Source organism: Callionymus lyra, chromosome 8 (genome assembly GCF_982586985.1).
Source record: "Callionymus lyra chromosome 8, fCalLyr1.hap1.1, whole genome shotgun sequence".
Lineage (NCBI taxonomy): Eukaryota > Metazoa > Chordata > Actinopteri > Syngnathiformes > Callionymidae > Callionymus > Callionymus lyra.
Genome location: NC_141825.1, coordinates 9,898,151 through 9,911,234, shown reverse-complemented (window position 1 = coordinate 9,911,234; position 13,084 = coordinate 9,898,151).

Below are 13,084 nucleotides of genomic sequence, written 5' to 3'. Positions count from 1 at the left end.
ATTTAACTGCAATGTAGTGGGACCTTTGTTACCACATGTCATATGCCTTTGTTTTGAAGACGAGATAAAGGCTATCATGTCAGTTTCTTTATTAATCCTCATTTAAACTTCAAAAAGCTATTGAGTCATTTGAAAACACTGTCTCATCGTGTATTCCAGACACCTCAGATGTTGGGAATGCAGTCACAGTTGAGTCGGGAGCATCCAGTTGGAAAAAAGTCTTTTTTATTGCAGCCTGGTCCGTGCCATATGAATTAAGATAAATATGTGGATGAGCAGGAAAAAAAGGGACACAAGGTATTTGTTTATTTGGCCGAATTTCATTGGTATTGACAGATATTTGATACATTTACTTGATTGGTCCCAATTTCGTCAATGTATTGTGAGCAGTCTGATAAATAGGGTCAATCAAATATAGGCCAACCCATTGTTTAACTTTCTGAAAAACATTTTGAATCAATTCCGCAGCCATAGAAATCAAAACCAACCCATGTGACCTGTTTTTTAACCGCAGTCTTGAAAGGTTTAAAGTCAAAAATGGACATTTATTTTTTATTCGGATCATTCCCGGCCCTGAACTACAAAGGCACATTGAGGTCAAGTTCATGCCAAGCACATGTGTAAAGGACTCTGGTAATGATGGGCATGGTTGGTTTAAACCCGAGTGAGGAATGTTTTGAATAGAGACTTCTGCCAGGCATTGTTCTGCCGATAGCATGACTACTATTTATAGGATTTGGAAGACGGTGGCGTTCGAAGCCACACCCGTCTGCTGGGAGACACTTGGAAGCTGGAGAAGTTTGACAGCTTAACGTGAAGTTGAACAATGCTGGAGGACAACATTTCCTGTTGAAAGAAAAATTACCTCACCGTCTGTTTACAACAGACATGTCTGGAAACGTGACACGTCTCCGGAGGGTCGGTTGAAGTTTGTCTCAGATCATGAAGACAAGTTTGTGCCAGATTTATTTCTTAATCTTCCTCTGAATTTTGAGGAAACGACATCACAGGCTGTACAACACCCTATGATTCAGAGAATGTGAAAGCACACGTTTGTGTTTTTAACTAAAATGTTTATTAAAAGACACATCACCTATTTTTTTACATTACATTTTCCACAAAATAAAACAGAATATAGCAAATGTATTCAAAGTTCAAAGTTAATGAATTATTTAATTAAAAAAAAAAAAACGTTTTTGGACACATTCTAAACATAAAGTATCTTCAACTCTGTGGCATTTTCATTTGACTCACAAGATGACAATTAATCAAAGTTTTTAATATACATTTAACCAAAATTTCTACGACCAATTTATTGAGTTTTATATGAGGACTCAGCTGGCTCCCAGTTCGACTTGACCCCGGGACTTGACCCCGGGCGTGCCATGACTTTGTATATCACATGGAGACAGACAGCAGGAGGTTGTGAACATATCCATGCCTGTTATTAATGTTTATATCCTCTGTTTTGTGTTAATTCTTTAAATACCATTTCAGCCACTGTTCATGCAAAGGGACAGTTTCAAAAGTAAGGGTTTTGCAACCATATGTGATAAAACCTATACAATATCCCATCCCTAGAAAATAGTTCTATTTTTTTTGTTATTTATTAGAAGCGCTAAGATAACATTTCCATGTATTTGTTTTACCTTAACCTTTATTTTAAACACGCTCTTTTGCTTTTGTTAAAAAATGTTGTTTTTCTCAAAATCATCAGGGTTATTTGACCAGAAGTCAGTTTTTGTAACACATTTTTCCACTACATCTCTCCTGGACTAACTCTTCCTGTTTAGATTGAATATCTACTTTATTTACTGATTATTTTGGTCACAATTAATGTAATACTATATTAAAGGTGTCAATGAATAATCCAATATTTTGATCACATATGTGTATAAAACCAGATCAACTACATTCTTGGCAGCAATGTTTTGTTTCCATGATCAAAACACAAAGTTCCCTCTTACCTTTTTTTCCCTTTCACTAAGGGGAAAAAAGAAACCACTTCCTCTTTTAAAACCGACACCTGACCACCACACGGCCTCAGGTGCCCAACGACGCCGCAGCTATCAGAACATCTCCTGCAGTGGATCAGCGGAAATCCCCCGTGAAATTGCTGCAGTGTCAAGTCTCCGCTAAATAACTTGTCCGGATTCATTACGCTGTGTGTTTGCTTAAGGCTTTTCGCTCGCATCGAGCTTCGCCCTGCGCCAAGTAAAACGGAGACACGACTCGGGAAGCTCAAGTAGCGACACGATAACCCGCCATTGACATGACACCTTGAAACACTTTGTCGGGGAACTTTAGAGCAGATACATATTTCATGGTTTCGGGGACACTCACATGGCATTTGCAAGCTTCAATAGCTAAAATGTCATGAGGCACTTTTTGTGTATGTGTCCCCTCTAAATATAGCGTGCTGCTGTCTGTTCTACATTTAAACCATTTCATGCTGCCTCTCCCCCTCCCATTCTATTTTTACTCTCGTATCAATAGAGAGGGCAGTTTTAAAATAGACCGCTATCACTGTTGGGGAGATTTTTTTTTTAACAGGACGAAGCAGCGTGTTCTCTCTTTCATGCAATAAGATCGTTTTGCTTTTTTCTAGATATAGCAAAAGTTCTGAAAGCCCCCCCTCCTGCTCCCCTCGGCACTTACCCAGGCAGTAAACAAAAAAAAAAATCAAACTGCGCTGGAAGGAGTCGAGACGAAGAAGTGGTTGGAATGACCTCAGGCTTGGTAAACAGGACGAGCTCACACCATAGAACTCAAGAGCAACATTTAAAGTGTGGAATGTCGCGTGAACCAATCACAAGTGTGCATCATTATATAGCAAATACAGCTGGTGTTCTAAAGTTGTTCTATATGTCTCATGTAGGGAGATGTAATGATGTCCTTTTTCTGAGAAGGAATCCATCAAACTTGTCTCTTTCCAGTTCCCTCATGTTTGGAGGGGAATTTGAGTTATGCAATTGATCTGACACGTGTTGTTTTTTTTGACTGCGTGTATCTGTTCCTACCTTAGAATGGTAAGTTAAGAATGATTAAATGAAAAGGGGAAAATATGATTTGATGTCAGTCTGGAGGGAATTGGACAGGAAGTGACATAACCAGTGCAAAACCAGTGCATCTCAGAAACAATGTCCAACAGTGAAGCAAAAAAACACCCTTTTTTTAATCAAAATACGTATTTAAAGCACGGATTAAAACACCAAGTTCACTGTACAAGGGTACTATTTTACCTTGGACCAGATTGTTCTGGTTTATGAAAGCCTTAACTAAATGGCAGTGTTTTCATCAACCGATCATATTCCACCTCTTGTCCGAAGTTTTCCTAAATGCTGCAAACAATCGAAACTTTAAAAAAAAAAAGAGAAATCAAAATGAGTGGAGGGCACTTTGTATCACACATTTATATATATATTTTTTAAAGTCTCAAATGTATTTTTGTTAATATAAATGTTTGGTATAAGGTGCCCTCAAATAGTCCAGTTGAAGTTTAGTTTACATTTGAAAAAAGCTTTTAAAAAAGGCGTTGGGGTTTGTAACATGTGGCGCCATCATGGAGGAAGTGGTCGGATCGACATAGAACTGACACCAGAAGACTACGTTTCCCCAGATAGCAGTGAACATATATGGACTTTAAGATCAGTGTTCAGTAATGATGTCACAGATACTACAGCCATAATATCAGAATATATTCAGCAGAAGAATAAAGTTTCACGAGGTGCCAGAAGTTGTCTCGGCATTGGTATTTGGGAAGTAGCAAAAACAAAAATACAAGACCTTAAATAAACACTTTTAGATGTACCAGTCCGTGTCTGACGGGAGATGTTATCTTCTTTATGGATCACAAACAACTCTTTATATACCGTGTACAGTTGAGGAGAGCGGGTGAAAGTCTGCTCTCTCTATATTAACATTATAATGTATGTTAGATACACAATATGATATATATTTATATAAGTCTATCAATTGATCCTTTTTATAAGCTGTTTTAATTTGCTTCCACTTTCAAATATGAGTTTCTTTAAGTACTGCATAATCCAAACCTTCCAGTTCACACAAAAATGATCCTTTAATCACACTTTTTAACTGACTAACACTTTTTTTTAAGAGATATAATCACTATATTTAACCAATTCAAAAGCAGGAAACAAAAAAGCTAAGCACTCATAAAGGGAAGTCCAGGCAGAGCTTTGTTTGAAAAGGGTGTGGTGAAACGTTGCAGGATTTCACAGATTCGTTTACAGGGAAATAGAAAGTACTGAAGTATAGTTTAGCGGCGACTGTTAAGTGTATATTTCTTCACAAGTATTTGTTATTTTGATTGTCAGTGCGTGGTGGGAGGTGGGCTGATAATTCATGGAGAAGAGCTGACTAATTGGGCACCACTTTTAAAAAAGACTGTCACTGGAGGCTTTCCAGTGTGAAAATCATTTGATGCATCTGATATTTCACTCTCAATAAAAGCACGGGCTATTCATGTGATTTTGTTCTTCGAATGCCAGACCAGTGCGGCTCATAGTCACGACTTTCTGATCACATGAATATGTTGGACGTTCGGTTCAACTAACTGCAGAAATATTTACAGTAGAAGCAGATATGAGTGTGCAACACCAAACAGATGTATTGAACGGAAAACAAACTGATGGGATACAAACAAAACAATCAGTCTTAGGAAATCTTAGAAGGCAGAGTACTTTGACTGAAGCCTTTCTGCAGGGAAAGGCCTATTTATCTAGTGACTTAGATGGCATGTTTTCTTTAGCTGAGTCACACACAAGGCAATGAAAAAACCACTCAGAGCAACCAGGTGTTAATATGTTCCTAAAACCTTTCCTTCCATAGGCTTTTCCAGACCAGTGACCACTTGACCATTTAAGTTTTGCCACATATTGTTACTACCACAGTCAGTGAAGCAGCAACTCTATGAAGGAAACATTGAATATTAAAGCAGGTCTATGAGATTTTTAGTCGGATGATGCCTGGTTGTGTTTATCATGACGGCAGACCACATCTCCCATGAGCACTCGCTAAACGTCGCAAAATTTGCCATGACCCTGACTTCCATTGTCTGAATAAAGGATGGATACCAATGAGGTAATGAATCAGATTGTGGATAATGAAATATAATGTGTGTTATGACGGCTTTGTAAATAATATAACTTTAACTTTGTTTTTGTACAGTAATTCGCCCCCAACCCCACCACAAGCAGAGTAACATGTAGCATGTTCACACCATCCCCAAGAACTTTTACAGTGACAATAAAAATCACACAAAACACCTCAAGTCACAATATATGAGGCATTCAACTAGTTTTAAGTGTCATCACAAGTTATTTTAGTACAAAAATATTAAGGTACCCAAAACTGCCTGGAGATGCTTTAAAGTACGTGTTAAGAACAAGAGAAAGAAAGGAACCAATTTTCACGGAAAATTAAGCGGGGCTCTTTAAAATATGTTGAGAATGGTTGAGTTGGTAATTCCACTTGTCATGCATGTTAGTTTATGTGCGAAAGTGAACCTGAGTATGACATTAACTATGGTATTGCTGGGTGAGTTGTGGGCCCTCATATGTCCATACATTCCCTGCCGGACTACACAGGTGGGATTATAGAGGATAAATATATATGGATATGATCCAAAGGTCTTAACAATACCTTACTGGCAGGAATGAAGAGGCTGCTGGCGACAATTTCAAGGCCTGACGTTGAGCTTAGATGGCAGCTTAAGAAATTCTCCAATCGCAAGGGTCACCAAGGCTTTTGAATCCACAAGTACTCTGACTCACTCAGTGACCCAAAGGGGTACTTACGGTCACTCACTTCAGAAGCAGCAAAGGTTAAATGCTTTCTAAAGCTCTACCTTAAGAATGCTAAATGATATTCATCAAACACTCAGATGACCCGATTGGTTTCTTTACAATAATCAATATCAGATTGGAAACATGAACCCAAATAGAAGGTTCATTCAAAACAATCTGCTCTTATGGTACCTGAGAGCATATTGTTGGTGACCCCTGCCCTATAATTACCCCCGAAAGGATGATAGCAATGTTATACTCTCGGTAGTCTGGCACGATGGCAACATGCTTCTACCGGAGACCAGAGTGGAAATGTGTTCCTCCCTGAGGTGGAAAGGTTAGTGACGTGGGAACAGCCAGGCAGTAAGAAACACAAAATGATCCTATTTTCTCTACAGGATGGTAGAAATGTGCAATGGTTTATCAAAAAAAAAGACCAATAGTTTTTTTTTCATCCATGATTCAGTACAGTCTGACATACGTTGCTACACCTACAACTGACCGCACCTCAAAAGTGCCAGTAGACTGACCTACATGTGGGGTGATAAGGAAAATGAGGAAGTAACTGAGTAACAGACAGTTAAACAACCGACAATGGCGTATCAGTAAAACAATTCTCTTCCCGTCACCAGCTCTGTCTGTTGCTTCTTTGGATTCAACCAGCAACCGGGCCTCTGCGGTTAACCTTTGAATCAGATTACATATTACTGGAAAGCACAATCAAATCAGATGAAGATTTAAAAAAAACAACAGAACTACTACTTCCTGTTCACTACTGGCATCTGTTGTAGTCGTCTGCATTGCTTCAGTGCAAATAAAGATTTGTGTCAGAGCATCGGCAACAAGCTGTGGCAGCTGAGGTCACAAAGCAAAAGATAAAGACATTTTTGGAATTCCAGCCACAGATGAAGGTCACACGGGTTTTTATCATGTATTTCACTTTTTCGATGGAGTTCTTCGGTACCTGTGACACCAAGTTATAGACTGTATTGAGCACCTGCTGTTTAATCAAGCAAAGATCAGTACCTTGGATTAAGAGGTGCATTCTTTCCTACTGAGGGTTAGTCAGGGGATGCTCAGCTGTTTTCAGCAACAATAACAATGGAAGCCGTTTAGATAAGGGACCGTCTTCATGCAGCTGCCCCAGAGGCACACACTGAAACACAACATCTAAATGAAGTTGGCGACATTATCGAGAGATTCTGAAAAGCTTTCAAAACCATTACACACCACTTACCGTGTTTACTCCATGAAATATTCAGCTGGCACTTCAATGGAACATATACATAATACCATAGTGCAAAATTGAAGGCAACATGCAAACATATGGCTGCTTAAGTAACTCTGGCGCAGAGGGACACGCGGCCAAGATGCTGGCATAGAGTCCGTTTATGTCATGAAATCATGCTTGAAGAGGATTTCATACATAAGAACTAATGTATGTACATTCAGATAGAGTGGTTAACAGTCACCAACCAAAAGATACTGATCTTTAATAATCAATTATTAGATTGAATCTATGTTATAGCACAGTACGTTCATCCCTGGCAAACATCAGTGAAGACTTGTTTCAGTCGGCACATAAGAGGCGTGTGTGCTGATATTAGTTTTTTCATCCCTCTGAAAGCTTCCTTCCTGTCAGGGAAATGACATGCTAATGGCTCGCTCCTCTCTCGGCACCAGTGCTGGATCACAGCTGTCTAATGAAAGCGTTTTCACTGATGATAGATGCCTCCACTTCTATCAGATACCGTTTTTAGTCACCAGTAATCATCCTTATTAGACTTTGTAGTGAAGAGTGGCATCTGTCTTTATCTACTGACTCTTAAAATAGACTTCTCATCTGCATCTGTTTTGTCCAAATTTAAAATTTAATATATTCAATAGGTTTTGATTGACTTTAAATATTATCATCCCTTTGAAACTATTATTTATTTTAGGTACCGACCTGCCTTCCTTACCAGCTTGCTACGAAGCAACCTTTCAGAGCCCACCTACAATCTCTACCTACCTAACTAACCACCAACCTAACCAACCACCTACAAACCCTACCTACCTACCCATCTAACTACCAACATAACCACTCACCTACAATCCCTACCTAACCACCCACCTACAATCCCTACCTACCTACCCTACCTTAACCTACCTAACCACCAACCTAACCACCCACCTACAATCCCTACCTACCTACCCTACCCTAACCTACCTAACCACCAACCTTACCAACCACCTACAATTCCTACATACCTACCTAACCACCAACATAACCACCCACCTACAATTCCTACCTACCTACCTACCTTACCACCAACCTAACCATCCACCTACAATCCCTACCTACCACCTAACCACCAACCTACAATCCCTACATACCTACCTAACCACCCACCTACAATCCCTACCTAACTACCCACCTATTATCCCTACCTACCTACCCTACACTAACCTACCTATTCACCAACCTAACCACCCACCTACAATCCCTACCTACGTACCTAACCACCAACCTACAATCCCTACTTACCTACATAACCACCCACCTACAATCCCTACCTACCTACCCTACCCTAACCTACCTAACCACCAACCTAACCACCCTCCTACAATCTCTACCTACCTACCTACATACCTAACCACCAACATTACCACCCACCTACAATCCCTACCTACCTACCTAACCACCAACCTAACCACCCACCTACAATCCCTACCTACCTACCCTACACTAACCTACCTAACCACCAATCTAACCAACCACCTACAATCCCTACCTACATACCCTACACTAACCTACCTAACCACCAACATAACCACCCACCTAAAATCCCTATCTACCTACCTAACCACCAACCTAACCACCCACCTACAATCCCTACCTACCTAACCACCAACATAACCACCCACCTACAATCCCTAACTACAAAATATCTAACTTGTTAGCTGGCTACTAACCTACCTTTTCCCTCATTCAAAAAAAAATTAAAAATCCAATTTTGGGGAGTTCTTTCCTACCTTCCCATCCAACATTACCTTCAAAATAAGTATTATCTTCTACTGTACCTACCAAAGAACTGTCTTTAGCAATTATTAATAGAGCTATGACTTCTTCCAGCTACTTTTAAAATTCTATTGCTGACCTACCGCTCTCAATCAATCCTACCCGTACCTACCCTGGCCAGCCTTACCTATCTGCCTTCCTACATTTTCACTTGATCTAACATTCACCCATCATGTCAAATATGCTTTCCCTACTGTCTCTACCTATTAGTTCTGTGTCATGTATAAATAACCTTTCCTAGCTTGTGAAAATTTTGTGTATCGGATGGCCCCGCTAAGAGAACACCAGCAAGCGTTGGTTCCTTTTTTCAGCTGAAATTTTCGCTGTTAAATGTACCTCTACTGTGTTCTCAAACAATTTCAGTCTTGCATATTTTTCTCTTCTCAAACATTAAAAGCATAATGTAAATAATCTCAGCATGAATTTTAATAAAATTGCGTGACACACTGGCGACGTTCGTCTCTGGATGGGAAATTTTAAATAGAATTGTAAATTGAGTACTAAGGCCTGTCGTCTAAATCCTTGTTATCAAAAAAGGCCGCTTTCACTCTTCCCTTTTATTCTAGCTACAAAAACACAGAGTGTGGAATTACCACACACATGAAGGGTGTGTGTGGTGAGAAGATTTATTTGCATAAGCACACACAGCCCAGGCAGTTTCCTGTGAAACAGCTTTGATAAAAGTGTGTGGACAATCGTTGCAGCTGAAGTCTTGTGGGAATTAGATTTGTTTATTTACATATACAGTATATTCCAAGATAAACAGTCGGAAAGAGCTGATTATTTTTTGGTGACACACACTCCACTAGTGAAATAACAATAGCTTAAACTATGGGAAAAGATTGAGAATATTCTTGTTATTAAAACGAATGGTAATTACTTACTTTATGTAACCTTTATGTTTAAATACTTCCATGAATAAAAGATAAATATGGATGTTGAATCATGTTGAATTAGTCATGAACACATTTTCTGAGATGCATACATTGCGATTTGTACAAGGAAAGACATTAAGACATTTTATTAACATTACATCAAATACACACGCGCACACGCACGCTTTTTCATACAAAAGTGCCCGCAAACAAACAAGAATACACTTGAGCACTCTATCTAAATCTGACTAAATTTGTCATGACAACGTTTTTTGTTTTTTTTTGCTTTTAAATGACTTAGATCAATTAAATAAAAGTATGTAGTGCAACTCAAAACCCACCGGGGCCACAATACTCATAGTGTCGATGTAAAGAATAATTTGCAAGAGAGCGCCCTCTTGAGGTAAATCGCAGCGTCACAGCGTCTTCATTATGAGGGAGAACATTTTTTACAATTTAAATACTTTCTTCTCTGCCACGTGACTTAAGCAAAATTGTCGCCATCAAAATTATGCATCACAATAAGGGATTCTAACTGCTAAATATTAGAATAATAGATGTATAAACTAAAATAAATAAATGGTTTAGATTAAGTTACAACAGTGTTGGATGACACTTTCAATTCAGTTTAGGACTTTATTTTACACTTCAACATAATACACACACTTTATTAATCCCTCTGGAGAGAGAGAGAGAGAGAGAGAGAGAGAGAGAGAGAGAGAGAGAGAGAGAGAGAGAGAGAGAGAGAGGGAGAGAGGGATGGATGGATGGATGGATGGATGGATGGATGGATGGATGGATGGATGGAGAGATGGATTAGAATTGAATACAAAACAAGGTGCAATACAAACAGAGTCCACAAGATGGTGACAGTGCTACACAAGTCCGTTTTCATCCAGGATCTTGTTAACCTTGTAGGCCGGATGGTTGGCGATGACCAGCGGTGGAGGCTGGGGGTCATTCGTTGGCTGAGCCTACTCGTGGCGACAGCCTTTAAGAGGGAGACAAGAAAGGTGGGATGGCGTTGAGGGATGATGGTAGCTTGAGGCGGACAGCAGGCGGATTGATGATCGATCGATTTCAAATGGTCCGATGTACCAGGGAGCCAACTTTAAGGCTGTAAGGCTAGAGGTGGCTTCGATGACCTTGCAGAAAACTTGCCAGGCCTGTGAGGTGAACTGCGGCCCACTATCAGATACAATGTCCGTCCGTATTCTGTGCAGCTGGAAGACGTTGTTGATCAGGATGTCGGCACTCTCTAGAGCAGAAGGGAGTTTAGGAAGTGGAACATTTTTGAAAACCTGTATACAATGGTTAGGATGTTGGTCATGCCATTGGAAGGAGGCAAGCCGTTGACAAAGTCGACAGCGACGTCAGACCATGGGCGACCGGGGGTAGAAAGAGTTTGGAGCAGACCAGATGGAGGACGGTTTTCTTCGGTAGCACGTAGTACAGGCGGCCACAAACTCCTTGACTTCCTGGTTCATTGTGGCTATCAAAAACACTGTTTTAGCAGTGCCAAAGTACGAGCGCTTCCATGATGGCAGGCAACCTTTCAGGAATGTCCCCACTGGAGAACTTGGTACCAGAAGCTCCTTGTCCCCCACGTTGTAGTACCTTTCGGAGTCTGTGAGCCTCCGGGAGAAGAAAGCGCAGGGGTTCATCTGGGAGAGGCCAGCACCGAGCCTGGTGTCTGGGGCATGAAATGTAGAAATGATTCCGGATGGGTGAGGATAAGTGACGTGAAGAATAGTTCCTTGAGCTTGTGGAAGGCGGAGTCGGCTTCAGGTGTCCATGTGAAGGTTCGCTTGGTGAAGGCAAGTGGAATTAAAGCAAAGGCCACTTTACTTTAATCACGAAATGAAGCGCTTGTAAAAAATAGCAATAATGAGCAATTTCTTACTGCCTCGATCTTAGTAGGATCCGGACAAAGTTGGCCTAGACCAAGGATTGAACCCAAAAAAACAACAGATGACACCCCAAACTTACATTTCTCTGCCTTTACAAAGAGTTTGTTTTCAAGTAATCGCTTGAATACCCGGCGGACATGGTGACGTTTTTTTTTTTTGGTGACGAGAGAGACTAGTAGGGCAGGAGCAAGATTTACCGGGGTATTGAGAACCACCTGTTGGCACAGACTGACAGGAGAGTCTGGGCATCGTCGGCAGCTGTGGTTCTCGCGGGGCAACGCACTCGCAACTGTCAAGGGAGAGAGAGCAGCGCAGGAACCGGAAACAATACAAAATAAAAGCCCGGAAGGTCAACATGACAATTTTATTGTTTGAACTACTTGTTAAATTCAATAAAACGACAACAACCACATTTTGCTTTTTTATCTGGACATTTTAGTGTATATTTCCTTTGAAAAAAAGGTGTAACTATCTAGATCTTCAAATTCCTTTTTTTCAGAATTTAAATTTAAGTAAAGAAATATATGATAATTTAAATATTATAATGTTAATGTATTTTAAATGTATTTGTAGCTTCCATTGTCGATAACCTACTTTGGAATCTTTCCATTTTTTTAATGTACATAAATAGATCTTAACTATAAAACCAAAGCTATATACACGACAACCTTTGTGATGATCTTTATTCCTTAACTATCTTAAGTTGAACAAAAATCAAGATTGATAAAAAGTACCCTGCTTTGTACTGTAAAAACTAAGATTATAAATGAAGGGTTGCAGAATATCATTGTCACGGACCTAAAAAAAACAAAATCTTGAAAATCCTTCCTAGTCATGCCTATAATTACCCCCTACAAGGAGGTTATATTAAGGGATTCCAAAAAAACATTTTTCTGCAAATAATGCAACATGAAAAAGATGATTTTGGAGGTGTTTTGATGTAACATGTCAACGTGATGTAACTCTAGAAAATAAAAAATCCTGCTTTAATTCAACTTTTTCTCACTTATGAAGACAAATTGACTTGTTGATCGTCTTCTTGCTGAACCTGCAACAACCTGATTCAATGATGACACTATTTATATTTACATTTATTCCGTTTTAAATCCAACATTTGTTTTGAAAAGAGTTGTTTTAATAAAGAATAGATAGACAAATATAACCCCATCAAAGCCTTTCGTCCTTCTACAATACTGTGATCCATCATTTGCACAACATGTGATCTTCAATTATGTTTTAATTAAGTGTGTTTAAAATTCAATTTTCCACTGTCTCCGCTCGTGTTGGTCCAGACTCTGACTCATGTGGGACACAACGTGAGCTGCCGTCAGTCACCGGGGGTCTACTCCGGTGACTCCGCCTCCCCTCTTGCTGCCTATAAGTGCAGCAGCAGCAGTCTCCTGCCGTCACATGTCCACTGACTCCACCAAT